At 43.0% G+C, this 15,381-nt stretch overlaps 1 pseudogene; it reads left to right on the top strand.

Moving 5' to 3' along the window:
- Positions 1 to 11,548: 11,548 nt before the first annotated feature.
- Positions 11,549 to 14,546, top strand: LOC136537864 (uncharacterized; annotated as a pseudogene).
- Positions 14,547 to 15,381: the final 835 nt, after the last annotated feature.

Here is a 15,381-nt window from a genome sequence, read left to right as displayed (position 1 = left end):
CTTGCAACTCGATCACCTAGTGCCACTCGATGCAACCTCACGATGCAATCGCACTAGAATTGCTCTCTCACATAATCGAAAGATCACTATCAAGCATATGTGAGATGGAGGGCTCCTAAGCACTCTTAAGCAATGTAACACCCTAGGTGTTTGGCTTCCACTAATTGTATTTCATTTCATAAACATGTGCATCATCTATCTCATCATGCCTTTGATTACTGAAACATGCATATGCAACATTTTCCAATTGTGTATGTTTCAGACTTGAGTGTTGTGAATAGTAATGGTGTAACATGTGAATGCAACCTGAGTTTCTCATCCCTTGAAGCATGGCAACATGGTAGTAATGTGACAAGTATAGGATAACAACAAGGTCATGCAACATGTGAAATGTTGTACTGAAACATATGAATGAATTGCTTGTTTTAATTTCTGTATCACATGTGATCATTAGAAGTGGTATAACAATTTTTGTAAAATGGTTGATCATGGTCTATTACACCTTAACTACACTTAGGTTACTTGTTGGAACATTGTTCATGTAGATCAAAATGACCAAAATGCCCTCAAGTGAAGGTTTGACTAGAATTGACCCTAGGAGTCTCACTGTTTGACTGATTCAAAAGTCTAACTTAGAGACTTTGCATGGCTATGCACTCTTTACAAAAGTTGTAGCTAATTTATCATGGAACAAAAGTTGTTTTATGACCAATCCATGAAAATGTGTGAAACATGGTCAAACATGGCCCACAAGTCAGAATTTCAAACTGATTTCATACTTAGAAATTTTCCTAAGTCTTTATGTGTTGTGCAGTTTCGTGTACCCAACTGTTTCACCTTGTATCTCCCTAACAGAGCCAAACTAGCTTGAGCTCCAATAACAAGAGTTGTAGTTCACATATAGATGATCAACTTTGTTAACTATGGCATAGTCTAGAACGTCACGGTTTAGGAGCAATTAGCCGTCCATCTCGCTCTGTCAGTCACCTTCGATGATCACTGAATCGCTGTTTTCAGAAATCGGTCAGTGACCGTCATGGCCGACCGGCTCAGGCGACGTTCGCCGTGTGGCGTTCATGCGCTGCCAAGGTCACCACGTCGCGCGTCCATGCTCCAAAAGAGGGCCAGCGCCTGCTGAACGCGCTCGCTGCTCCATTTCTCCTTCTCGCCTTCCCCGCGCGCAGCGCCGTGTTCACAGCAGCCGTCCGCCATTGCCAGCCGCACCTTCGCCTTCGCCTAGCTTCCACGCCGTTGCAAAAACGCGTTGCTCCGTTCACCTAGAGCTTCGCCGTGATCCCCTTTACCATCTCCACCTCACCATCGGGTCGATCGTGCCTCGGTAAGGGCGTATTCGCCGTTTTCCCCACCGCAGCCATGGCGGGACCTCGCCGGAGTTGGCGCTCCATGCGGCCAGCTGTCCTCGCACCATTGCCACCCCTTCTCTCCTTTGCGCTAGCTTCTGCATGTGTTCCTGATGCTCGAAGAGCCGGCCATTAGGGTCGAGACGCCGTCGCTTCACCAGAGCCAGCCAAGCCGCGGGCGTGCGCCGCCGTGTCTGTCGCTACCCCCTCTAGCTGCTATAATCCCTGCAATAGATGGTACCATTAGATGCGCACTGTTGTGGTGAACGCCGTAGCACCGTCGGGTTCGCCGGAGAAGCCACCGACGTTGAGCTTCGTCGTCGCCCTGTTCTTCTCCCCTGTTTCCCTCGCTGACGCTCGGGCCCCTCTTGTCAGCCGTCGTGGCTGAGGCGGGAGCCCAGCGTGGGCCGCGTCGCGTTGGGCTGCGCTAGCGCATGAGTCGTGGGCCGCCGTGATTCTTCGGGCTGGCCCAGTAGCTGTGTAGGATTTTCCTATTTTGTTTTGTTTTATTATTTCACAGATTTATGTACATATTCAAAAATATGTAGCTCTTAGATGGTAGATCCAAATGCTATGGTTCAAATTTTGTTGAGTTCCTAGTATTGTCTAGTATTTAATAAAAATATTATATGAGCACATGTTTTAGAAATTTTTGATGAATTAAATAGGACTTTGAAATGTGTTTTTAGATGCATGCAAACTTGTTTGAATTTTATCTTGAGTTTCTGTGGTCCAAAAATTATGAAATTTTGTGGGTAGTCTATTATTTCTTATTAGAAGCTCTGGTTAAAATTTCAGAGCTAGTGCATGTGTAGTTTTTAAGTTATAGAAATTTCTTTTATTAATGGATGGATCTTGTGTGAATTTTCATAATTTTTGTATAGATCCAGTAAAGGTAAAATTTGGTGAGTGCTATTCTTATACTATAAGGATGCTAGGAAAAATGGGAAATCTGTTGCTTGACACTTTTTAATAAGGTTTCCTAATTATGCTAAAAATAGACATGCCACCTGTTATTTTGGATACAGCAAGTTTTACTCGCCCAATGTCTTTGAAATTTTTATGGTAGTCTATGTGCAGCATGAGATAGCTACTATAATTTTTGTAGATTTTTATGAATAGTTTTACTATATATTGCTTAAATCACCTAATTAACTAAATAAATTAGAAAAGGATATTAAATAATTTATTTAGAAGTTGGCACTATACTTTCTGATGTTTCTTAGGTATGAAGGTATGAAAAACAAGTTGGTAAACTTGGTTTGATCAAAGTATGCTTTTGCACAATCATTAAATAATTAAGTTAGTAACCCTGTCATTCTGGACAGATTCTAGGTTTGCTGGAAATTGATTTGGTTAACATCAGAATCATGCTTTGCTGTTTACCATTGATTTGTAGAACATTTCATAAGCTTTCCAGAATGTCCTCCTACAAGTCATTTGGATTTGTATAACTCTTGTTGTGATTTAATTACGGGAATACTTGTATGCATATGAAACTTTAAATGTTAAATTATGTATACCGTTACTATTTCTAAGTTGTGGTAATGTTCCTAGGTGTTAGGCCTTTAACCAAAGATGAGCATCTTTATCTTAGGTTATGCAAGTTAGGTAAGTTGATCTTGTTCTTTAAGTTAAGTTAGATACATGCTTAAAATGATTTGAATAGGGCTAGTCTTACTCGGTAAACGAGTGTCCAGTGATGTTTTCGGTAAACACTTACTGTGATTCATTCATCATGAGCATCATGTCATTCCTTATGCATCCATGGTATTTGTCTTTTGCATCGGCATGCAATAGGTGTACCGGAAGGAGTGACCCTGTTGGAATTCGAGGAACTGAGCGAGCAGCAGCAGCCGACACCGGAGATTCAGGAGGAGCAGCCTTCAGGAGAAGTGCCAGACGAGGTCGCCGTTGAGTGCTCGAATCACCGTCCTTGCAACTTTGTGAAAGGCAAGCCCTGGAGCATATTAAGCCTCCTAATTTCTGAAATGCAGTTAAAGTATTATTGTTACATATATATATTGTTGCATTAAGTTTAGGTGTTGGATGCAAACACTTGCTGCATTGGTTACCCAATTCCTTATCTAGATATTGTTACCCTGAATCCTATGTAGCCTAGGCTCGTGTAGTGCTTAGCCCTGCTCAAACATGGTAGAAGTCAGGTGATTTCCTGTCACCTGCGAGATATAGGAAGATACATGTGGCACGGTTGGCTATATTTGCTATCGTGGAAAAGAACCAGTCTTAATTTGAAATGAAGACCAGACGGAGGCTTGCCAGTTTGCAGTGACTCCGTCTGTGTCGCTTAAGGACTGATTCTTGGAGCCTTTCCTGTTCATGTTGAACGCATGCCTCTCTCTTAGTTGGCCGTGTCCGATGACCGACCGCAAAGCTGAGTAGCTCAACTCAGGCCGGGAGTCGATAAGTATAAAGTACGCCTTAGAAGGGAGCCGTAGGCGTGAGTCCAAGGGCAGGTGATTTAAAAGTCCTGATCGTCCTAGCAGAAGGGTAATCCCTGAGAGCGCTGGCGCTGATCGAACCCGCGAATTTGATTCCTGAGTTGTCCCAAAGGTAACCCACGGCTACCCTTGCTAAGTATGACAGGGTGAGAGTTAGGAATACCCCCTCAGCTGAGTTGTAATTCGATTCGAGTCACCGTCTCTCCCGGTTAGTGAGAACTTGACGGGCTTATCTCCAATGTAGATACACTTAATAACATAATGGTTCGGAAATGATGATATGATGATGATAGCCTTATTATACCTGCTATGGTTAATATTGTTTGCTCCTAATAAGTGAGTGCTCTAGTACAGGTGCCAATCTAGTGGATAGGTAAATAATGATAAGCTTGATGCTAAGTTTAAATTGGTTACTATAATCATAAGCTCTTTTTATGCAACTGTGTCAAGCTAGCCCACCTGAAAAGCCTTGTATGATCCTTGGTGTCTTTTATTTCTGGTTTTGACGGGTAAGTCTAGCTGAGTACCTTCTCGTACTCAGGGTTTATCTCCCACCTGTTGCAGATGACCAGTTCTACTTTGGTTGCTGCAAGTACTGCCTTCTCCTAGCTGGGGATAAAGACTAGACCATTGGGCATGGTCTCTACTAGTTCTCGTACCTGATAATGCTTTTGTGGGACATGACTCAGACTTGGCAATGTAATTGAAAACTATGATGTTTGTACCAAACTATGTTGCTTCCGCACACTCAAACTTGGTTTGTAATATTCTATTTCAACTCTGATGGATGTAATCTGAATGCTACTTGTGAAATGTTGTAACGGATGATGTGTTGTGTTGAATCACTATGATCTTGGTTTGTATGTCGAAAGTTGGTTGAAATCCTTCGTGATTTCCGGACTACCGGGATTATGGGAGTTTAAGTACAGCAATTTGATCGCTTCGATGATTGTTTTTGTACTTACGTTCTTATGATTTAGTCGGTTCTGTTACAAGCAAGGACACAAAGTCTCCTGAGGCGCTCAACACAAGCCATGCCCGAGACCCCCTTCTATTTATAGCCCCACAGGCTAAAATAGCCGTTACCCCTTCACTAGGTGTTTTTCAGGTTGACCGAACATGCCGGTCATATCGACCGGACGCAGGACCTCAGCGTCCGATCAACGGATGCTCGCCATGTGTCGCCTCCATTCAACCTCAGTTGATTGATCTCAACGGTCAAGTGATGACCAGACGTAGCTTCTCAAAGTGACCAGACACAGGACCCCAGTGTCCGGTCACTTCTAGTAAGCTTCCAGAGGTGAAAATTCATGACCGGACGCGTACGGTCGGTCATGATCGGATGTAGCATCAGCGTCCGGTCATTTCTCCTCTTCTCTGTGCTACCACATCAGCAGGACCGAACGCAACCACCCAGCATCTGGTCACGAAGTGACCCAATGTCCGATCGAAGACTAACGCCTGCGCCTTCACTGCTGTCACTAACCGGACGTAGGACCCCAGTGTCCGGTCACAGCATGACCAGCATCCGGTGCACACTGTAAAACCCTATCTTTTCTATATAGGGAGCCGGTGCCACCATCGGACTATATGCACTCTATGAGTGGACACTCCACCGGTGGAGTTTTCAAACCCTTCTCGCCTCCGTTTCATCGCCGAGTTGATCCACTTCAACTCCAACTTCATCTCCTTTGTAAATGTGTCGACACCACCAAGTGTACACCACTATGTGTATGTGTGTTAGCATTTTCACAGTCATTTTTCAAAGGATTAGCCACTTAACTTGCCACACCACTCGATCCTAGCGACGATGCAAAGTTAGATCACTTGAGTGGCACTAGTGACCGATATGCAAACAAGTTTGCCCCTCTTGATAGTACGGCCATCTATCCTAAACTCGGTCATCAACTTCTCTACACATCTATGACCGATGAAATAAAATGCCCTAGGTTATATCTTATCCTTACGTATTCCATTCCATCTCCTCCAATGTCGATGCAACACATGCACCAACACGATCAACAATGATATGATCCACTTCATATCATCATGTGATTATATTGGTTCATCGATCTTGACTTTACTTGCTTTTCACCGTTGCCTTCATCCATCGGCGCCAAGTCTTGCTCAAGCTTCACCGCCATGCGGTTCATTTCTCTAAAGCCTCCAACTTGCTCTTCACGCTTACAACTAGTCTATCAAGCCAAGTCATGTCTTGATCTTCTCCACCTTGATCACATAACTCAATGTCATGTCTCATTTGCAATGATCTCCTTTATCATCACATGTGTGAGCTTTGCAACATCTCCAAGCCATTTTCACCTTCATGGCTATGTTGCTCACACACATGTACGTGTAAACTAATCACCTGTGTATCTCACATAAACACAATTAGTCCACCTAGATTGTCACTCAATTACCAAAACCACACAAGGACCTAGGTTTCTTTTCCTTTTTGTTTTCTTTCTTCGCTTATATCTATTTTTACTCTTTAATTTATTTTTTCTGTGGTTCTTTATTCTTATTTTTTATAGTTATTTATTCTAATTTCCTTTTTTATTTTACTTTTTTTATTTTATTTTATTCAATATTTTATTTATATTTTTTCATGGTTTATTCTTTACTTCTTCTTCTATTTCTTTCTCCTTTTTTATTTCTTTTTAGGTTTTATGTGGACTTCTTATTTTCATTTTTTCCTTTCCTTTTCTTTTCATTTTTCTTTTTCTTTTTTTTGCATCATTTATTTTTTATTTTTATTTTCTATTTTATACATTTATTATTGTTTTCATTTTTAATATTTTATAGTTTTTACTTTCCTTTTATTTCTTATTTTTTTCGTTTCTTATTATTTTTTATGATGTTTTATGTTGTTTTTCGTGATGTTCATTTATTATACATGTGATGTTTTATGTTTTTTTTATTGTCACATGTTATACATGTGATGTTTTTTTATGTTCGCGTGACGCCTATATACATGTAATGCTTTATGATGTTTTTTGTGATGTTCGTCTATTATACTTGTGATGTTCTCGTAGTATACATGTGATATTCTATGGTGTTTTTTTATGTTCACACAATATACATGTGATATTCTATGGTGTACTTATTGATGTTCACTTAATATATATATGATGTTCTATAATGTATTTAGTGATGTTCTATGGTGTATTTTAGTGATATTCACTTAGTATACATGTGATGTTCTATGATGTATTTATTGATGTTCACGTAATATATATGCGATGTCTATAATGTATTTTTAGTGATGTTATATGGTGTATTTAGTGATGTTCACTTAGTACACGTAGTGTTCTATGATGTATTTAGTGATGTTCACGTAATATAGATGCGATGTTCTATAATATATTTAGTGATGTTTTATGGTGTATTTAGTGATGTTCACTTAATACACATGTGATGTTTTCTAATATATTCTAGGATGTTTGAAAAGTATCCATGTAATGTCCTTTCCAAGAAGTTTTCTATTATATGTTTTTATTTTTTTTCTTATACTTCGTCCTAGAGTTTATTATTGTTTAGTTATATTATGTATTTATTTTTATATGTATATTATAATACCAATTTTATGGATTTAAAACTAGAATACTGTTCTTCTAAAAAGAGAATATTTTTCTTACGAAGACGGAACATTGTTCTCTGAACCTAAAACATTGCTTCTGTTCAATAACTGAAAATGTTCTATCTTTATTAATTAATGTTCGTTAGTAAAACTTTATCTAAATATATCCGTGTGGGGTCTTGTTTTGAAGTATTTATTATAAGAAACATAACGGTGCAATAGGAATTTTAATTTAGATAGTTACGACTATTTTTAGTTTATACCGCACGCAAATCAATGAAATGAAAAAATTAATTTGTACTTCGTTCCCTCACTTCCTGCGCGCCTACCCGCGCAGCGCACATTGCAGCTTGGTCGGCGTGCGCCGGGAGCGGACCAATTGGGCGGGAAAAGGTGCCGGACGAATGTTACCATCCGATTGGGCGGGCTCTAGCACCGTCCGTCATTAGTTGGGGTAGCTGTAGGGAAGTTTGATACTGGTGGTTTTTATAGTGGTAGAGATGCAAGGGATGGAGCTAGCTGCTCGGATTCCGTGGTTCACGGAACAGTGTGGCTTTTGGTTTTTTTTACGAAGGATCGTCGCAGTTGGCTTGGCTTGGTGTGATCATCGATTCCTCATAGCATCTGAAAAGATCTTAGTACAGGGCACGCGCTGTGGTCGACTATCGTTGGCCGGTTAATGCTGAACTGTAAATACTCCTTTTCCTTTCTTGCAAGGTGCAAGAGTTCCCCTGCCGCTATTTGAAGATACCGCTGTCGGTGTACAAGCTGAAGAGGGCCGACGAGCAGCCTTTGATAGACAAGATCGCTGCACGCATCCCGGGTTGGAAGGGTCGGCTGCTCAACGTGGCCGGCCGATCCAAACTGGTCAAGTGCACCATCTCTGCGATACCGGTCCATACTTCGATTGCCCTCGGCCTGTCCCCTTGGGCTATTGTGGCGATCGATAAATCGCGGCGTGCCTTTATTTGGACCGGGTCGGACAAGGTTGCGGAAGGCAAATGCAAGGTTGCATGGATCAATGTGTGCCGGCCCAAGGAGCTGGGCGGCCTGGGCATTGCGGACCTGCGACGGGCTGGTCTGGCGCTACGGGTCAGATGGATTTGGCGGGACAGGAAGCGCGGCATCGTGCCGCCCGCGTGCGAGCGCGTCGCGCTCCGGCTGTTCCAGGCTGCGATCACGTTTACAGTGGGCAATGGTGAGTCCACTCTATTCTAGACAGACCGGTGGCTCAATGGATCAAGCATCGCTGAGCGCCGTCCCGTGGAGTTCTTAAATTTGGTTCAATCATGTAGTTCCCTCTGTTGTCCGGTGGGTGCGTGTGTGTTGGCCTTGGTAATCAGAGTATTACCGAGTTTGTTGTTTCGCTTAAAACTCTCTTTCTGCTTAATGAAATACGCATCGAAAGGCGTCGTCAAAAAAAAAAAAAAAAACAGAACGCTTAGCGTTGACATGACTTTCTAAGCACCGTCGTTTGTCAGAAATTCTCTTGTATTGGTACATGTATGAAGTTTAGTTTTCAGGTGCTGCTACGCATAAAGCTTGAACTTTACTTTTTAGTTATGATTTATGAAGTTTGAACAGAGTGTATAAATCATGAAGCATCAAAAACTCCTGAACTTTACTTTGCCTCTCGTGCAAACACAGGGATTTCCACGGGCAACGGTAGAGAAAAATCCGGATTCCCCCTAAAAAAAATCCCGATCCGGAATTCCAAATGGAGCCTGAACTGTCAACTGTGGCACAGAGCTTCGGCCGCATCCGGCACGGCGGCAGCACACGGTAGCTAAACTGTAACAACGTATCTTTTTTTTTCTCTTTAGAAAAGCCAAAGCAACTACTATGTTTTCCTCACCGGCCCGTTATATATGTTTTGATTTTCTATATATATTAAATTTATTATATATCTGGACACAGTGTACAGTTACTCTCTCAGTTTTAAATTATAAAACAATTTTAGTTTTTCTAGATGCATTATTTTTACCATGCATCTTGATGTAATGTATATCTAAATACATAAAAAAGTTATGAATCTAAAAGTGCCAAAACGTATTATAATTCAGAATGGAGAGTGATTGCAAAAAATATACATTATAAAGGCCAGGGGCACTTGCATCTATACTCCTATTTTATATCGATATTGTGATTTTACCTTTGTTTTTTTAACTTTATGAATTTGCCCCTGCTTGTTCAAAACAAAGCACCACTTTGCCCATATTCTGTCATCCTTCACTAATGGTGTTAACTTTTATACCAAAGGACAAATATGCCCTTGTGATTTTGCCTCTGGTTTTTAGGGCTATTTATGATTTTACCCCTAACTTGGAATAAGACACGTATACTGTATTTTGAAAAATGGTTACTATATTTGGTCAATTCAGATTTAATATTGGAAAAATTATTCACAAATCACATGTTGGGTGTCTATAGTAGTCCTGTCCTGACTATGATACCAAAAAAGTTAGGAGCAAAATAACAAACGAAATCAGCAAGTCAATTCCATTGTTGCATTCCGGCGAACACCTTGCCTGCAGCCTGTGCTACTTGCCCATTCCGGCGAACACCCTGCTGGCTGTTCCAGGTTCTAGCCCTGCACGAGACCACGGCATCCTCCTTGCACGCGGCCGCTCGACCGCCCGGCTGCCACGCCCGGTTGCGCGTCTGTTGCCGATGCCGCGACGTCCGCCCAGCTGCGCACCTGCGCGCCTGCAGCGCAGCGCGCCTGCCGGCCATGCCGCGATGCCCGCCCAACGGCGCCCGCCGCGCCGCGAGCCCGCCTGTCATGCCTCCCCCGTCGATGTCGCGCGCCCTGCCCAATAGGCACCGGTGGACACGGTGTGGATGGGATAACTGTGATAAGGGCATTTCAGTTATTTCGCATATGATTTTATGTGTTTATTTTTTTATATCGTTTAATCAGCATCTAAATAACGGACATCCAAATTAGGGGCAAATTGTTCCTTCGTTTTAAAATAACAGGGTTAAAATCACAAAGTTAAAAAAATAAGGGTAAAATCACAATTGAACTTCTGGACAGGGGCAAAAACACCGTTTTCCCTAAAGACAAAGGCCCATATTCGTTTCACTAAAATTTGGTTTATACGGATGCATAGACTGATTTATTGTGAGAGAAAAACATTGTTTATCCGATGAAAAGTACCGCTGAAGTAGTGCTAGTCAAAACTTTTTATATTTTAGAATAAAGAAAGTACTTAGGCCCCGTTCGGCTTGCTGAATCTTGGTTAAAACTGGCTAAAAAACACTGTTCTGGCTAAAAAAAATAAACCGAATAAATTGAATATGGGGTAAGTTGAACGGGGCTTAATGATTTAAGTTCCTCCGTAACCTATGAGCAAAAGGTCAAAGCTATGTAAAGACGTGCACGGTGTGCCAAACAAAGGCCCTGTTTAGTTCCCTTCCAAAATGCCAAATTTTTCAAGATTCTTCGTCACATCAAATCTTTGCACGTATGTATGAAGCATTAAATATAAATAAAAAATAAAACTAATTACACAGTTTAGACGAAATCCACGAGACGAATCTTTTAAGCCTAATTAAACTATGATTGGACACTAATTGTCAAATAACAACGAAAACGCTACCGTGTCGTTTTTGCCAAAAATTTCGGCAACCAAACGGTGCCAAACTCGGAGTAGAAAATCAACAATCAACGTGTCCTGGTCATACCATTGACACCTCAAACCCACACATCAAGCTTTCTCAATATATTGGATCGTGGAAAAACAGACATAGAATGTTTTTTTCTAAATACTCTACCTATTTTAAATCATATAAGTTGTTTTGATTTTTTAAATATATCACTTTTGTTATGTACAGTACCTAAATACGGAGTATATGTTATGTCAGAAAGTTAAAACGATTTATAAGTTGAAAAGAATGGTGTATGTTTTAGAACAGGAAAACATTTGCACTGACTGAAGTAATGAGAAGTGAAAAATTGGTTCACCTCAACACTTCCCGGCACATTAATTTTGTATTTCTCAAGAAAAAAATCATCAGCCGTAGATCCTGAGCCGTCAAGCCGATCCAACGGTCGGACACCTGCGCGCCGTATGTCACATGTCCACCGTTCCCTTCGCCGGAGCCGGACAAGTTGAGCCCAACCCTAAGCATCCCCCCCCCCCCCGCGCTAAACCCATCACCTCCACCATGCGAAGAAGCATCGGCGCCGCCGCCGCCGCCGCCGCCGCCAGGCGGCACACTCCACTCCCATACTCCTGCGCCCCCGCCTTCTCCTCCTCGTCTGGAAGCGGCGGCGGTGATGGCGGTTTCGGGCACGGGCGTGGACGCGGCCTGCCGGCCTCCGGGCAGCCGCGCGCTCCCGGGAGGCCCATTTCCGACGACGATGGCGCGGATCCCTTCTCCGCCACAGCATCCGTCGGCCGCGGCCGCGGGGAGCCTGCGGTTCCCTCATCCCCCAGCATCCCGTCCTTCGCCGTGTTCTCTGGCGTCGGTCGCGGCCGCGGATCCCCGCTGCCCCCGCCGCCACCCCCCCGAGGACGCCCCCAAGCAGCCGAGCTTCACCAAGCGCTTCGACAATGCTCCTCAGCGCCCCGATCCGGAGCCGCCGAGTCTCGATGCCTCCTCCTCCGCGGCGCCGCTCCCCCGCACGCTCCCGTTCTCCGGCGCCGGCCGCGGGGTCCCCCGGACGCAGCAGCCTGCGCCGGATAAGCCTCCGGAAGAGAACCGGTTCATCCGGCGCCGCGAGGCGGCGAAACAGGCTGACGCCGAGCCGGCGAAACAGGCTGCCGCTGCGCAGCAACCGAAGTTGTCGCAACAGGAAGCCGTGGATCGGGCGGTTGAACTCCTGGGCGGCGGGGACCGCAGCGGCGAAGATGGCGGAGGGCGTGGTGGCAGGGGTCGCGGCTCCCGTGGCCGTGGCCCGGGCCGCGGCCGATTCAGGGGGCGCGGGCGCAGCGACGGCAGGTCCGTTGACGTGGAAGACGACCGGCAAGCGATCTACTTGGGAGACAACGCTGATGGCGATAGGCTAGAGAAGCGGCTCGGCAAGGACAAGATGCAGATTCTGGAGCAGGCGTTCATGGAGGCAGCAGATAATGCGCTGCCAGATCCAATCGAGGATGGTTACCTCGAGGCTTTTCACACAAATAGCATGGTGCGTACGGAGCCAAAGTGGATTTTGTTGCATTTTCCAATCTGGATGTGCTTGTGACTTTCCTGAAAGTTTTTGTTGCTGTGGATTTGTGCATGCAGATTGAGTTTGAGCCAGAGTACCATGTGAATTTTGGTAATCCTGATATTGATGAGAAACCACCAATGTCCTTGGAGGAGATGCTTCAGAAGGTGAAGCCCTTCATAGTTGCATTTGAGGGCATCCAGAACCAGGAAGAATGGGAGGTAATTTCTTCAATTGGTTGCACAGTTTTACGTTTACCCTCGAAAATGTTTCTGCTTGTATCGTATATATACTGTTTCTGTTGTCACTTGAATTAGGTATGTATTAGAAAACCCCAAGCCTTCATACCAGTGGTAAAAATCCATTTATGTACAGCTACAATTACAATACAAAATGGGTCGATGGTTGGGTAATATTAGATGATCATTACCTGCTCTAGACAGGCTTGAGAAGAGATAGAACATGTGAACAACATAAGCTGCAATCATGATATTACTCTTGTCTACAAATGTCTACATTCTACAATTTTGGTGCCCATCTAGTCCTGCTGTCATAACTCTGCTGACTACTATATACATAAATTTATCCAGATTGGCCTCTTATCTTTAGGTATATTAGTAGTTTTCTATTCAGATGTGACATAACTTTACACAGCATAAGCTTATATACAGATCAATTTTGTTAGATGCCTTGTTCTATATTTCAGCTTTTACTCCACTTATGGAAGTCCTTACAACATCACATTACATTTTGTGTCAGATCATTAAATTAACATAGCAACTAGTGCATGCAAACATTAATGGTTGTATTCTAATACGATATATTTTGTGGCGGAGTATTTTAACTGACTCAATGTATTCTACTCTGTCATTATCAGGAATCTGTGAAAGATGTAATGGCTAGAGCCCCCCATATGAAAGAGCTCATAGATATGTACAGTGGACCTGATGTTGTGACTGCAAAACAACAAGAGGAGGAGCTGCAAAGAGTTGCAAACACTCTTCCAGAAAGCATCCCTTCTTCAGTAAAGCGGTTTACTGACAAAACTCTACTCTCTCTTAAGGTTTGCCTTCTTGTGACAACTTGTGTTCTGAACATTCCTTGGTTCCATTGGATCGATTTGATATGCTTGCATTTTCAATCATTCAACTTCTGAATCTCCCTTTGGTGATGAGTAACATGATTTGTGGTTAACTTGAAAATATGATACGGCAACCAGTAGCCAGGTTTCTTTTTTAAAAAAATTGAGACGCCTTGTGTTGGCATATTTATTAAACTTATTAAAGTTCAACTGCAATAAACATTTTATCCCTCTGTTCCAAATTGTAGGTCGTTTTGACTTTTCTAGGTACATAGCTTTTGCTACATAGTAAAAACTTTGAATCTAAAAATGCCAAAAACGACTTACAATTTGGAACGGATGGAGTATTTACTTGGTGTTTTGTGTTTCATATAACATCTCAAATGTTTTGCCTGTTATGAGTATCATTAATGTTCGTTAGTCTGGTGTGGCGGTCTTATATACCCTTTTCTGGAGCATATCTTGTGTGGATAGATATATTCAATTGATAACACAAGAGATGTTCTGTTGTATCTTCAAGTGCTGCCTTTTAGTTTCTTCCTACTTTTTCTTCCTTTGACAATAGGGTTGCTGCTGTCATAACATTATGATTGTTATTAAAAATTCTGTCCCTATTTCTGTTCATTGCAGAACAATCCTGGCTGGGGTTTTGACAAGAAATGCCAATTCGTGGACAAGTTTACTCGCATAGTTTCAGAGCAATACAAGTAGAAAGGCCTCTTATACTCTGTTGTAGTAACCATCTTATTTATCCTCCAAGGAGATTTGAGGGGTGTTCTTTGTTTTGAGAGAAAATGTGATGCCCATATCTAATCCATGCAATGTTTTTTTATCATTCACTGGGATGCTAGTTTGATAAATAAAATTGCTGATAAACATGGTTTTTTTTGCGAGATCTCTCCCTGACAATTTGGTTCGGGGGAGCGGGAACGTTGGCCCTGTTCGCTTGAACTTATCAGCCGTACCGTTTCAGCGAAATAACAGTGTTTTTCTCTCGCAACAAATCAGCATCAGCATCAGCCGTTTTTTCAGCCAGCCATTGTTGCTGTTCTGTTCCATCATATGAAACTCCCATTCCTTACTCGGGCTTACTGAAATGCTCATTGAAATATGTTTTGGGAATGAAAATTTGTTAAGAGCTAATCAAATTATGTTTTCTCGTGCCATGGGCTTATGGTCTGGATCGATCATGTTTAATGTGTTTTCTTGTGCTATGGGCCACATTCCCATTTCTGGACCAGTTATTTTCTGCAGTCACTTTGCAAGTCTGAGTGGACCCTGGAGTGCTCTGTTATGGAATTCTGGGAGTGGAAGTAAGAATACCAGAATCATAAGGTGAAACACTCACATACCAGTATGGCAGTATCGAATTGCCCGTGCGGTTTTTCTCTACTGTACAATTAAGGATATGAAGGCACGCCGAATCGGCGGCCTCCCAGGGTGTCCACGTACGTTCTTTTTAGTTGGTGCATCATATCGAAATTCCACGGCTCAGATGAGGCGCGTCACAACCGGCCTTTCTCCGTGTATTCGGCAGTGGACAGATGAAGCAAGTGGATGATTATATGCGGCATGTAAATGGACGGTGGCGCGTAGCAGGGGACGCTGGATTCCCGACATGCATGGCCGGTGCCTAATTAGCATGGTGGTCGGCACGCATGTGAGTACGCGTGTGTGCATGCTGCTGGGCCCTTGCTTACTTTGCGTGCACCGCGGGTGAGTTTTCCCCCTCCGCCTCC

This window comes from Miscanthus floridulus, chromosome 2 (genome assembly GCF_019320115.1).
Source record: "Miscanthus floridulus cultivar M001 chromosome 2, ASM1932011v1, whole genome shotgun sequence".
NCBI classification, from domain to species: Eukaryota; Viridiplantae; Streptophyta; class Magnoliopsida; order Poales; family Poaceae; genus Miscanthus; species Miscanthus floridulus.
This window is presented reverse-complemented; position numbering and strand designations above follow the sequence as displayed.